Raw genomic sequence first — 15,677 nt, forward strand, 5'->3', positions numbered from 1 at the left:
CTGCCCCTGACCTTGAGCGTGGGGTAGCTCCTCTTGGCTCACACCCCTGACCTCGGGCATGGGGTAGCTTGTCTTGGCCGGTGCCCCTGACCTCGGACGTGGTTAGCTCCTTTTAGCTGCTTCTGTGCCACCACAGCCTGGAATTCTCGGTCGCTGCCCCGACCTTAGGCGAGGGGTAGCTCCTCTTGGCCACACTTCTGTGTGGTCCATCACAGCCGCCATTCTAAAGATAGCCAGAGTTCCAAAGAAGAGCAAGGAGAGATAAGAAAGCCTTCCTCAGGGATCAATGCAAAGAAATAGAGAAAAACAACAGAATGGGAAAGACTAGAGATCTCTTCAAGAAAATTAGAGATACCAAGGGAACATTTCATGCAAAGATGGGCTCAATAAAGGACAGAAATGGTATGGACCTAACAGAAGCAGAAGATATTAAGAAGAGGTGGCAAGAATACACAGGAGAACTGTACAAAAAAGAGCTTCAGGACCCAGATAATCACGATGGTGTGATCACTGACCTAGAGCCAGACATCCTGGAATGTGAAGTCAAGTGGGCCTTAGGAAGCATCACTACGAACAAAACTAGTGAAGGTGATGGATACCAGTTGAGCTATTTCAAATCCTGAAAGATGATGCTGTGAAAGTGCTGCAGTCAATATGCCAGCAAATTTGGAAAACTCAGCAGTGGCCACAGGACTGGAAAAGGTCAGTTTTCATTCCAATCCCAAAGAAAGGCAATGCCAAAGAATGCTCAAACGACTGCACAGTTGCACTCATCTCACACGCTAGTAAAGTAATGCTCAAAATTCTCCAAGCCAGGCTTCAGCAATACATGAACTGTGAACTTCCTGATGTACAAGCTGGTTTTAGAAAAGGCAGAGGAACCAGAGATCAAATTGCCAACATTCACTGGATCATGGAAAAGGCAAGAAAGTTCCAAAAAAACATCTATTTCTGCTTTATTGACTACACCAAAGCCTTTGACTAGGTGGATCACAATAAACTGTGGAAAATTCTGAAAGAGATAGGAATACCAGACCACCTGACCTGTCTCTTGAGAAGCCTGTATGTAGGTCAGGAAGCAACAATTAGAACCGGACATGGAACAAAATACTGGTTCCAAATAGGAAAAGGAGTACATCAAGGCTGTATATTGTCACCCTGCTTATTTAACTTATATGCAGAGTACATCATGAGAAATGCTGTGCTGGAGGAAGTACAAGCTGGAATCAAGATTGCCAGGAGAAATATCAATAACCTCAGATATGCAGGTGACACCACCCTTATGGCAGAAAGTGAAGAGGAACTAAAAAACCACTTGATTAAGGTGAAAATGGAGAGTGAAAAAGTTGGCTTAAAGCTCAACATTCAGAAAACAATGATCATGGCATCTGGTCCCATCACTTTATGGGAAATAGATGGGGAAACAGTGGAAACAGTGTCAGACTTTATTTTGGGGGGCTCCAAAATCACTGCAGATGGTGATTGCAGCCATGAAATTAAAAGGCACTTACTCCTTGGAAGGAAAGTTATGACCAACCTAGATAGCATATTGTAAAGCAGAGACATTACTTTGCCAGCAAAGGTCTGTCTAGTCAGGGCTATGGTTTTTCCTGTGGTCATGTATGGATGTGAGAGTTGGACTGTGAAGAAAGCTGAGCACCAAAGAATTGATGCTTTTGAAATGTGGTGCTGGAGAAGACTCTTGAGAGTCCCTTGGACTGCAAGGAGATCCAACTAGTCCATTCTAAAGGAGATCGGTCCTGGGTGTTCTTTGGAAGGACTGATGCTAACGCTGAAACTCCAGTACTTTGCCCACCTCATGTGAAGAGTTGAGTCATTGGAAAAGACCCTGATGCTGGGAGGGATTGGAGGCAGGAGGAGAAGGGAACGACAGAGAATGAGATGACTGTATGGCATCACCGAGTTGATGGATTTGAGCTTGAGTGAACTCCGGAAGTTGGTGATGGAGAGGGAGGCCTGGCGTGCAGCGATTAATGGGGTCACAAAGAGTTGGACACGACTGAGTGACTGAACTGAACTGAACTGATATGATATTTGTTTTTTTCTTTTGACATTTTTTCTGTATGACAATCTCTAGATACACACACATCTCTGCAAGTAACACTGTTTTGCTCCTTTTTATGGCTAAGTAACATTCCATTGTATATATGTACAGAAATTTCTTTATAGATTCATCTTTTGGTGGACATTTAGTTGCTTCCATGTCCTGGGTATGGCAAATAGTGTTGAAATGAACATTGGGTGCATGTAAATTTTTTTTTTTTTGGAAGCTAATTACTTACAATATTGTAGTGGTTTTTGCCATACATTGGCATGAATCAGCCATGATTGTATATATGTTCCCCATCCTGAACCCCGTCCTACCTCTCTCCCCATCCCTTCTCTCATCCCAGGGCACCAGCCCTGAACATCCAATCTCATTCATTGAACCTGGACTGGCAATCTGTTTCACGTTTGAAACTGTACACATTTCAATGCTATTCTCTCAAAACATCCCACCATCGCCTTCTCCTACAGAGTCCAAAAGTCTGTTTTTACATCTGTGTCTCTTTTGCTGTCTCGTATATAGGGTCATCATACCATCTTTCTAAATTCCATATATATACGTTAATATACTGTATTGGACTTTTTCTTTCTGACTTACTTCACTCTGTATAATAGGCTCCAGTTTCATCCACCTCATTAGAACTGATTCAAATGCATTCTTCTTAATAGCTGAGTAATATTCCATTGTGTATATGTACCACAGCTTTCTTATCCATTCGTCTGCCGATGGACATCTAGGTTGCTTCCATGTCCTGGCTATTGTAAACAGTGCTGCGATGAACATTGGGGTACACGTATCTCTGTCAATTCTGGTTTCCTCAGTGTGTATGCCCAGCAGTGGGATTGCTGGGTTGTATGGCAGTTCTATTTCCAGTTTTTTAAGGATCTCCACACTGTTCACCATAGTGGCTGTACTAGTTGTATTCCCACCATCAGTGAAAGAGGGTTCCCTTTTCTCTGCACCCTTTCCAGAACTTACTGTTTGTAGACTTTTTGATAGCAGCATTCTGACTGGGGTGAGATGGTGCCTCATTATGGTTTTGATTTGCATTTCTCTGGTAATGAGTGATATTGAGCATCTTTTCATGTATTTGTTAGCCATCTGTATGTCTTCTTTGGAGAAATGTCTGTTTAGTATTTTGGACCATTTTTTGATTGGGTCTTTTATTTTTCTGGAATTGAACTACAGGAGTTGCTTGTATATTTTTGAGATTAATTCTTTGTAAGTTGCTTCATTTGCTATTATTTTCTCCCATTCTGATGGCTGTCTTTTCACCTTGCTTATAGTTGCCTTCATTGTGCAAAAGCTTTTAAGTTTAATTAGACATGATTAAAGACCTAATTAAATAAAATTTTTACTTTTATTTCCATTACTCTGGGAGGTGGGTCATAGAGGATCCTGCTATGATTTATGTCAGAGACTGTTTTGCCTATGTTTTACTCTAGGAGTTTTATAGTTTCTGGTTTTATGCTTAGATCTTTAATCCATTTTGAGTTTATTTTTGTGTATGGTGTTAGAAAGTGTTCTGATAAGTCACTTCAGTCGTGTCCAACTCTGTGCGACCCCATAGACGGCAGCCCACCAGCCTCCCCTGTCCCTGGGATTCTCCAGGCAAGAACACTGGAGTGGGTTGCCATTTCCTTTTCCAATGCATAAAGTGAAAAGTGAAAGTGAAGTTGCTCAGTCATGTCTGACTCTTAGCGACCCCATGGACTGCAGCCCACCAGGCTCTTCCATCCATGGGATTTTCCAGTCCAGAGTACTGGAGTGGGGTGCCATTGCCTTCTCCAAGAAAGTGTTCTAGTTTCATTCTTTTACAAGTGGTTGACCAGTTTTCCCAGCACCACTTGTTAAAGAGATTGTCTTTTCTCCATTGTATATTCTTGCCACCTTTGTCAAAGATAAGGTGTCCATAGGTGTGTGGATTTATCTCTGGGCTTTCTATTTTGTTCCCTTGATCTATATTTCTGTCTTTGTGGCAGTACCTACAAATTGTGAAATTATTTGTTCTAGTTTTCTGAAAAATACCATTGGTAGCTTGATAGGGATTGCATTGAATCTGTAAATTGTATTGGGTAGTATACTCATTTTCACTATATTGATTCTTCCGATTCATGAACATGGTGTATTTCTCCATCTATTTGTGTTATCTTTGATCTCTTTCATCAGTGTTTTATTCCTTTCTATATATAGGTCTTTTGTTTCTTTGGGTAGACTTATTCCTACGTATTTTCTTCTTTTTGTTGCAGTGGTGAATGGAATTGTTTCTCTTAATTTCTCTTTCTGTTTTCTCATTGTTAGTGTATAGGAATGCAAGGGATTTCTTGTGTTAATTTTATATCCTGCAACTTTATTGTATTTATTGATTAGCTCTAGTAATTTTTAGGATTTTCTATGTAGAGGATTATGTTATATGCAAACAGTGAGAGTATTACTTCTTCTTTTCCAAACTGGATTCCTTTTATTTCTTTTTCTGCTCTGATAGCTGTCACTAAAACTTCCAAAACTATGTTGCATAGTAGTGGTGAGATTGGGCACCCTTGTCTTGTTCCTGACTTTAGGGGAAATGCTTTCAATTTTTCACCATTGAGGATAATGTTTGCTATGGGTTTATCATATATGGCTGTTATTATGTTGAGGTATGTTCCTACTATGCTTGCTTTCTGGAAGGTTTTTTATCATAAATGGATGTTGAATTTTGTCAAAGGCTTTCTCTGCATCTATTGAGATAATCATATGGTTTTTATCTTTCAATTTGTTAATGTGGTGTATCACATTGATTGATTTGCAGATATTGAAGAATCCTTGCACCCCTGAGATAAAGCCTACTTGGTCATGATGTATGATCTTTTGAATATGTTGTTGGATTCTGTTTGCTAGAATTTTGTTGAGGATTTTTGCATCTATGTTCATCAGTAATATTGGCCTGTAGTTTTCTTTTTTTGTGGCATCTTTGCCTGGTTTTGGTATTAGGGTGATGGTGGCCTCATAGAATGAGTTTGGGAGTTTCCCTTCTTCTGCAATTTTCTGGAAGAATTTGAGTAGGATAGGTATTAGCTATTCTCTAAATTTTGGTAGAATTCAGCTGTGAAGACGTCTGGTCCTGGGCTTTTGTTAGTTGGAAGATTTCTGATTACAGTTTCAATTTCTGTGCTTGTGATGGGTCTATTAAGATTTTCTATTTCATCCTGGTTCAGTTTTGGAAAGTTATACTTTTCTAAGAATTTGTCCATTTCTTCCAAGTTGTCTATTTTATTGGCATATATTTGCCGATAGTAGTCTCTTATGATCCTTTGTATTTCTGTGTTGTCTGTTGTGATTCCTCCATTTTCATTTCTAATTTTGTTGATTTGATTCTTCTCCCTTTTTTTTATTGATAAGTCTGGCTAATGGTTTGTCTATTTTGTTTATCTTTTCAAAGAACCAGCTTTAGCTTTGTTGATTTTTGCTATGGTCTCAATTGTTTCTTTTGCATTTATTTCTGCCCTAATTTTTATTATTTCTTGCCTTCTACTAACCCTGGGGTTCTTCATTTCTTCTTTTTCTAGTTGCTTTAGCTGTAGAGTTAGCTTATTTATTTGATTTCTCTCCTGTTTCTTGAGGTAGACTTGTATTGCTATGAACCTTCCCCTTAGCACTGCTTTTTACTGAATCCCATAGGTTTGGGATTGTTGTGTTTTCATTTGTATTCATTTCTATGCATATTTTGATTTCTTTTTTGATTTATTCTGTGATTTGTTGGTTATTCAAAAGTGCGTTGTTTAGCCTCCATATGTTTGTATTTTTAATAGTTTTTTCCCTGTAGTTGACGTCTAATCTTACCGCATTGTGATCAAAAAAGATGCTTGGGATGATTTCAATTTTTTTGAATTTACCAAAGGCTAGATTTATGGCCCAGGATGACATCTATCCTGGAGAAGGTTCCGTGTGCATTTGAGAAGAAGGTGAAATTCATTGTTTTGGGGTGATATGTCCTACAGATATCAATGAAGTCTAACTGGTCCATTGTATAATTTAGTTTGTGTTTCCTTGCTAATTATCTGTTTAGTTGATCTATCCATAGGTGTAAGTAGGGTATTAAAGTCTCCCACTATTATTGTGTTATTGTTAATTTTCCCTTTCATACTTAATGGCACCCCACTCCAGTACTCTTGCCTGGAAAATCCCATGGACGGAGGAGCCTGGTAGGCTGCAGTCCATGGGGTCACTAAGAGTTGGACACGACTGAGTGACTTCACTTTCACTTTTCACTTTCATGCATTGGAGAAGGAAATGGCAACCCATTCCAGTGTTCTTGCCTGGAGAATCCCAAGGATTGTGGAGCCTGATGGCTGCCATCTATGGGGTCGCACAGAGTCGGACACGACTGAAGCGACTTAGCAGCAGCAGCAGCAGCAGCATTTGCCTTACATATTGGGGTGCTCCTATGTTGGGTACATATATATTTATAATTGTTATATCTTCTTTTCAGATTGATCCTTTGATCATTATGCAGTGTCCTTCTTTGTCTCTTTTGACCGCCTTTTTTTAAACATTTAAATTTATATATTTTAATTAGAGGCTAATTACTTTAGAATATTGCATTGGTTTTGCCATACATCAACATGAATCCACCATGGGTGTACATGTGTTCCCAATCCTGAACCCCCACCCCCACCCCCCCCCGCCTCCCACCTCTCTCCCCATACCAACCCTCTGGGTCATCCCAGTGCACCAGCCCCAAGCTTCCTGTATCCTGCATAGAATCTGGACTGGTGATTCGTTTCTTATATGATATTATACTTGTTTCAATGCCATTCTTCCAAATCATACCCCCCCCCCCCCCCCCCGCCACAGAGTCCAAAAGACTGTTCTATACATCTGTGTCTCTTTTGCTGTCTCACATATAGGGTTATCATTACCATCTTTCTAAATCCCATATATATGCATTAGTATACTGTATTGGTGTTTTTCTTTCTGGCTTACTTCACTCTGTATAATAGGCTCCAGTTTCATCCACCTCATTAGAACTGATTCAAATGTATTCTTTTTAATGGCTGAGCAATATTCCATTGTGTATATGTTCCAAAGCTTTCTTATCCATTCATCTGCTGATGGACATCTTGGTTGCTTCCATGTCCTGGCTATTATAAATAGTGCTGCAATGAACATTGGGGTATATGTGTCTCTTTCAATTCTGGTTTCCTCGGTGTGTATGCCCAGCAGTGGAATTGCTGGGTCAAAAGGCAGTTCTATTTCCAGGTTTTTAAGGAATCTCCACACTGTTCTCCATAGTGGCTGTACTAGTTTGTATTCCCACCAACAGTGTAAGAGGGTTCCCTTTTCTCCATATCCTCTCCAGCATTTATTGCTTGTAGTCTTTTGGATCACAGCCATTCTGACTGGTGTGAAATGGTACCTCATTGTGGTTTTGATAAACTACTCATTAACAACATCATGGCCTTTAATTCAAAGTCTATTTTATCTGATATGAGTATTGCTACTCCTGCTTTCTTTTGGTCTCCGTTTGCATGAAATATCTTTTTCCAGTCCTTCACTTTCAGTCTGTATGTGTTCCTTGTTTCGAGGCGAGTCTCTTGTAGACACCATATATAGGGGTCTTGTTTTTGTATCCATTCAGTCAGTCTTTGTCTTTTGGTTGGGACATTCAACCCATTTACATTTAAGGTAATTATTGATAAGTATGATCCCATTTTCATTTACTTTGTTGCTTTGGGTTTAAGCTTATGAACCTTTTCTGTATTTCCTGTCTAGAATGATCCTTTAGCCTTTGTTGAAGAGCTGGTTTGGTGGTACTGAATTCTCTCAGCTTTTGCTTGTCTGCAAAGCTTTTGATTTCTCCTTTATATTTGAATGGGATCCTTGCTGGGTACAGGTATCCGGGTTGTAGTTTTTTCTCTTTTATCACTTTAAGTATGTCCTGCCATTCCCTTCTGGCTTGAACAGTTTCTATTGAAAGATCAGCTATTATCCTTATGGGAATCCCCTTGTGCGTTATTTGTTGTTTTTCCCTTGCTACTTTTAATATTTGTTCTTTGTGTTTGATCTTCATTAATTTGATTAATAGATGTCTTGGGGTGTTTCACCTTGGGTTTATCCTGTTTGGGACTCTCTGGGTTTCTTGGACTTGGGTAGCTGTTTCCTTCCCCATCTTAAGGAAATTTTCAACTATTAAATCCTCAAGTATTTTCTCATGGCCTTTCTTTTTGTCTTCTTCTTCTGGAACTCCTATTATTTGAATATTGGGACATTTAACATTGTCCCAGAGGTCTCTCAGGTTGTCCTCATTTCTTTTAATTCTTTTTTCTTTTTTCCTCTCTGCTTCATTTATTTCCACCTGTTTATCTTCCACCTCACTAATCCTATCCTCAGCCTCCATTATTCTACTGTTGGTTTCCTCCACAGTGCTTTTGATCTCATTAATTGCATTATTCATTATTGATGGACTCTTTTTTATTTCTTATAGATCCTTGTTAAACTTTTCTTTCATCTTCTCAATCCTTGTCTCCAGACTATTTATCTGTAACTCCATTTTGCTTTCAAGATTTTGGATTATTTTTATTATCATTATTCTGAATTCTTTTTCAGGTATACTCCCTATCTCCTCCTCTTTGGTTTGGTTTGGTGGGCTTTTATCATGTTCCTTTTCCTGCTGAATATTTATGTGACAATGAGTAGAGAGTCTCAATATATCTTTATAAATGTTCTAATTCATTTTTGTTAATTCAAACTGTACTTGAATTCTTATTATATTTCATATTTGGATAATGAAATTATAACGTATTTTGAATTCATATTAACAAGCAAAATAATTTACAAGGAAAAAGACAATTATTTTTTAAAATTACAGATTGGCAAATTAACACAGCAAATTCAAAAGACCACGATTTTTATAATCTTTTTTAACCATTCATGAAGTGAAAGTGAAAGTCTCTCAGTGTGTTCGACTCTTTGTGACCCCATGAACTATACAGCTAAGGAATTCTCCAGGCCAATATACTGGAATGAGTAACCTTTCCCTTCTCCAGGGGATCTTCCCAATCCAGGGATCATTCCAGGTCTTATGCATTGCAGGAGGATTCTTTACCAGCTGAGTCACAAGGGAAGTCCAAATAAATTTTTGAAACTGAAAGTCCCACAAAAAAAGAAAACTACAGGCCAATATCACTGATGAACATAGATGCAAAAATCCTTAACAAAATTCTAGCAACCAGAATCCAGCAACACATTAAAAAGATCATACACCATGACCAAGTGGGCTTTATTCCAGGGATGCAAGGATTCTTCAATATCCGCAAATCAATCAATGTAATACACCACATTAACAAATTGAAAAATAAAAACCATATGATTATCTCAATAGATGCAGAGAAAGCCTTTGACAAAATTCAACACCCATTTATGATAAAAACTCTCCAGAAAGCAGGAATAGAAGGAACATACCTCAACATAATAAAAGCTTTCAATTTTTCACCATTGAGAACCCACAGCAAACATTATCCTCAATGGTGAAAAATTGAAAGCATTTCCTCTAAAGTCAGGAACAAGACAAGGGTGCCCACTTTCACCATTACTATTCAACATAGTTTTGGAAGTTTTGGCCACAGCAATCAGAGCAGAAAAAGAAATAAAAGGAATCCAAATTGGAAAAGAAGAAGTAAAACTCTCACTGTTTGCAGATGACATGATCCTCTACATAGAAAACCCTAAAGACTCCACCAGAAAATTACTAGAACTAATCAATGACTATAGTAAAGTTGCAGGATATAAAATCAACACACAGAAATGCCTTGCATTCCTATACACTAATAATGAGAAAACAGAAAGAGAAATTAAGGAAACAATTCCACTCACCATTGCAACGGAAAGAATAAAATACTTAGGAATATATCTACCTAAAGAAACTAAAGACCTATATATAGAAAACTATAAAACACTGGTGAAAGAAATCAAAGAGGACACTAATAGATGGAGAAATATACCATGTTCATGGATTGGAAGAATCAATATAGTGAAAATGAGTATACTACCCAAAGCAATTTATAGATTCAATGCAATCCCTATCAAGCTACCAACAGTATTCTTCACAGAGCTAGAACAAATAATTTCACAATTTGTATGGAAATACAAAAAACCTCGAATAGCCAAAGCTATCTTGAGAAAGAAGAATGGAACTGGAGGAATCAACCTACCTGACTTCAGGTTCTACTACAAAGCCACAGTTATCAAGACAGTATGGTACTGGCACAAAAACAGAAATATTGATCAATGGAACAAAACAGAAAGCCCAGAGATAAATCCACGCACATATGGACACCTTATCTTTGACAAAGGAGGCAAGAATATACAATGGATTAAAGACAATCTCTTTAACAAGTGGTGCTGGGAAAACTGGTCAACCACTTGTAAAAGAATGAAACTAGAACACTTTCTAACACCATACACAAAAATAAACTCAAAATGGGTTAAAGATCTAAACATAAGACCAGAAACTATAAAACTCCTAGAGGAGAACATAGGCAAAACACTCTCTGACATACATCACAGCAGGATCCTCTATGACCCACCTCCCAGAATATCGGAAACAAAAGCAAAAATAAACAAATGGGACCTAATTAAACTTAAAAGCTTCTGCACATCAAAGGAAACTATCAGCAAGGTGAAAAGACAGCCTTCAGAATGGGAAAAAATAATAGCAAATGAAGCAACTGACAAACAACTAATCTCAAAAATATACAAGCAACTCCTCCAGCTCAACTCCAGAAAAATAAATGACCCAATCAAAAAATGGGCCAAAGAACTAAATAGACATTTCTCCAAAGAAGACATACAGATGGCTAACAAACACATGAAAAGATGCTCAACATCACTCATTATCAGAGAAATGCAAATCAAGACCACTATGAGGTACCATTTCACACCAGTCAGAATGGCTGTGATCCAAAAGTCTACAAATAATAAATGTTGGAGAGGGTGTGGAGGAAAGGAAACCCTCTTACACTGTTGGTGGGAATGCAAACTAGTACAGCCACTATGGAGAACAGTGTGGAGATTCCTTAAAAAACTGGAAATAGAACTGCCTTACAATCCAGCAATCCCACTGCGGGGCATACACACTGAGGAAACCAGAAGGGAAAGAGACATGTGTACCCCAATGTTCATCGCAGCACTGTTTATAATAGCCAGGACATGGAAGCCACCTAGATGTCCATCAGCAGATGAATGGATAAAGAAAGCTGTGGTACATATACACAATGGAGTATTACTCAGCCATTAAAAAGAATACATTTGAATCAGTTCTAATGAGGTGGATGAAACTGGAGCCTATTATACAGAGTGAAGTAAACCAGAAGGAAAAACACCAATACAGTATACTAACGCATATATATGGAATTTAGAAAGATGATAACAATAACCCTGTGTACGAGACAGCAAAAGTGACGCTGATGTATGGAACAGTCTTATGGACTCTGTGGGAGAGGGAGAGGGTGGGAAGATTTGGGAGAATGGCATTGAAACATGTAAAATATCATGTATGAAACGAGATGCCAGTCCAGGTTCAATGCACGATACTGGATGCTTGGGGCTAGTGCACTGGGACGACCCAGAGGGATGGTATGGGGAGGGAGGAGGAAGGAGGGTTCAGGATGGGGAGCACATGTATACCTGTGATGGATTCATTTTGATATTTGGCAAAACTAATACAATTATGTAAAGTTTAAAAATAAAAAAATAAAATTAAAAAAAAAAAAAGAAAGTCACTCAGTTCAGTTCAGTTCAGTTCATTTCAGTCACTCACTTGTGTCCCACACTCTGCGACCCCATGAATCACAGCACGCCAGGCCTCTCTGTCCATCACCAACTCCCGGAGTTCACCCAGACTCATGTCCATCGAGTCAGCAATGCATCCAGCCGTCTCATCCTCTGTCGTCCCCTTCTCCTCCTGTCCCCAGTCCCTCCCAGCGTCAGAGTCTTTTCCAATGAGTCAACTCTTTGCATGCGGTGGCCAAAGTACTGGAGTTTCAGCTTTAGCATCATTCCTTCCAAAGAAATCCCACGGCTGGTCTCCTTCAGAATGGACTCGTTGAATCTCCTTGCAGTCCAAGGGACTCTCAGGAGTCTTCTCCAACACCACAGTTCAAAAGCATCAATTCTTTGGTGCTCAGCTTTCTTCGTAGCCCAACTCTCACATCCATACATGACCACAGGAAAAACCATAGCCTTGACTAGACGGACCTTTGTTGGCAAAGTAATGTCTCTGCTTTTGAATATGCTATCTATGTTGGTCATAACTTTCCTTCCAAGGAGTAAGCGTCTTTTAATTTCATGGCTGCAATCACCATCTGTGATTTTGAAGCCCCCCAAAAATAAATTCTGACACTGTTTCCCCATCTATTTCCCATGAAGTGATGGGATCAGATGCCATGATCTTCGTTTTCTGAATGTTGAGCTTTAAGCCAAATTTTTCACTCTCCTCTTACACTTTCATCAAGAGGCTTTTTAGTTCCTCTTCACTTTCTGCCATAAGGGTGGTGTCATCTGCATATCTGAGGTTATTGATATTTCTCCCAGCAATCTTGATTCCAGCTTGTGCTTCCTCCAGTCCAGAGTTTCTCATGATGCACTCTGCATATAAGTTAAATAATCAGGGTGACAGTATAGAGCCTTGACGTACTCCTTTTCCTATTTGGAACCAGTCTGTCGTTCCATGTCCAGTTCTAACTGTTGCTTCCTGGCCTGCATACAGATTTCTCAAGAGGCGGGTCAGGTGGTCTGGTATTCCCATCTCTTTCAGAATTTTCCACAGTTTATTGTGATCCATACAGTCAAAGGCTTTGGCGTAGTCCAAAAAGCAGAAATAGATGTTTTTCTGGAACTCTCTTAGTTGTGTCCTATTCTTTGTCACACACACCATTCACAGGAGTGGACTCAAATATAATTATATCACATATCAGAATCAGTCCTGGTCTGAGTCAAGTTCATAAATGATTATCACAATCATAGGATGAACTTTTTGAGAAGTTACTATTATCTGAAATATAATTATTATTCATCTTTATCATAAATATTTCAACATTAAATTTGAATAGAGTAAAAATCAAATGCCTCAGACCAGAAAGCATCCTGAAAAGTTTCTGGAATTAATTAAGTGTGTAACACTTGTGATATAAATGTGATGCCTATCTGCATCTAATGTTAGAAAGAAAGCTATAAATAATGAATGCACTTTATTTTCCCCAAATTTTCAGTCTTTATGCAATATTTTTATACTTTTAAAGTTTACACTGAATGATGCTATTGTTTTTATTTTCCATGAATTCAAGGTGATTTCTTTTAAAATATACATATGTAAAAGTAAATATTCTATGTTAGACTTATCATAAGAAAATGAAGTATCCCACTGGGACATTTTCATATCTTTACATGAACTTTATGTAATGAAATAGATGGAAGTAAGTGAAATGAAAGCACTCATTTGTGTCCTACTCTTTGCAACCTCAATACTACACAGTCCATGGAATTCTCAAGGCCAGAATACTCGAGTGTGTTGTCATTCCCTTCTCCAGGGGATCTTCCCAATCCAAGGATTGAACCAGGTTCTCCTGCACTGCAGGTGGATTCTTTACCAGCTGAGCTACCAGGGAATACCAATGGAAGTAAATATATTCCCAAAGTATAGTGTAGTGTTATGACTGCTATTCAGCAAATATTTTTTGGAAATATTAGAATTAGGATGCAGTCTACTATCCATTAGATAGTAGATTAGATCTGATAGACAGAATGCCTAAAGAACTATGGACAGAGGTTCATAACATTGTACATGAGGCAGTGATCAAGAGATTTCCCAAGGACAAGAAAAGCAAAAAGTCAAAATGATTGTCTGAGAAGGCCTTAAAAATAGCTGAGGGAAGAAGAGAAGCTAAAGGCAAAGGAGAAAAGGAAAGATATACCCATTTGAATACAGAATTCCAAAGAATAGCAAAGAAAGACAAGAAAGCTTTCCTCAGGGATAAGTGCAAAGAAACAGAGGAAAACAGTAGAATGGGAAAGACTAGAGATCTTTTAAAAAAAAATAGAGATACCAAGGGAACATTTCATGCAAAGATGGGCTCAATAAAGGACAGAAATGGTATGGACCTAAATGAAGCAATTAAGAAGAGGTGGCAAGAATACAAAGAAGAACTACACAAAAAAGATCTTCATGACACAGATAACCACGATAGTGTGATCACTTACCTAGAGCCAGACATCCTAGAATGAAAAGTTAAGTGGGTCTTACCAAGCCTCAATATGAACAAAGCTAGTGGAGGTGAGGGAATTCCAGTTGAGCTATTTCAAATCCTAAAAGATGATGCTGTCAAACTGCTGAACTCAACATGCCAGCGAATTTGGAAAAATCAGCAGTGGCCACAGGACAGGAAAAGGTCAGTTTTCATGCCAATCGCAAAGAAAGGCAATGCCAAAGAATGTTCACATTACCACACAATTGCACTCATCTCACATGCTAGCAAAGTAATCCTCAAAACTTTCCAAGCCAGGCTTCAACAGTAAGTGAACCCAGAACTTTCAGGTGCTCAAGCTGGTTTTAGAAAAGGCAGAGGAACCAGAGGTCAAATTGCCAAAATCCACTGGATCATCAAAAATGCAAGAGAGTTCCAGAAAAGCATCTACTTCTACCTTATTGACTATACCAAAGCCTTTGACTGTGTGGATCACAACAAACTGTGGAAAATTCTGGAGATGGGAATACCAGACCACCTGACCTGCCTCTTGAGAAATCTGTATGCAGGTCAGGAAGCAACAGTTAGAACTGGACATGGAACAACAGACCGGTTCCAAATGGGAAAAGGAGTATGTCAAGACTGTATATTGTCACCCTGCTTATTTAACTTTTATGCAGAGTATATAATAAGAAATGCTGGGATGGATGAAGCACAAGCTGGAATCAAGATTGCCAGGAGAAATATCAGTAACCTCAGATATGTAGATGACACCACCCTTATGGCAGAAAGGGAAGAAGAACTAAAGAGCCTCTTGATGGAATTTAAAGAGGAGAGTGAAAAAGTTGGCATAAAACAGCATTTACAAAACTAAGATCATGGCAACCGGTCCCATCATGTCATGTCAAATAGATGGGGAAACAGTGGCTGACTTTACTGTGGAGGGCTTCGAAATCACTGCAGATGGTGATAGCAGCCATAAATTTAAAAGACCCTTGCTCCTTGGAAGGAAAGTTATGACCAATCTAGACAGCATATTAAAAAACAGAGACGTTACTTTGCCAACAAAGGCCCATCTAATCAAAGCTATGGTTTTTCCAGTAGTCAGATATGGATGTGAGAGTTGGACTGTGAAGAAGGCTGAGCGCCGAAGAATTGATGCTTTTGAACTGTGGTGTTGGAGAAGACTCTTGAGAGTCCCTTGGACTGTAAGGAGATCCAACTAGTCCATTCTAAAGGATATTGGTCCTGGGTGTTCTTTGGAAGGACTGATGCTAACGCTGAAACTCCAGTACTTTGGCCACCTCATGCGAAGAGTTGACTCATTGGAAAAGACTCTGATGCTGGGAGGGATTAGGGGCAGGAGGAGAAGGGGATGACAGAGGATG

This window comes from Bos javanicus, chromosome 7 (genome assembly GCF_032452875.1).
Source record: "Bos javanicus breed banteng chromosome 7, ARS-OSU_banteng_1.0, whole genome shotgun sequence".
NCBI lineage: Eukaryota > Metazoa > Chordata > Mammalia > Artiodactyla > Bovidae > Bos > Bos javanicus.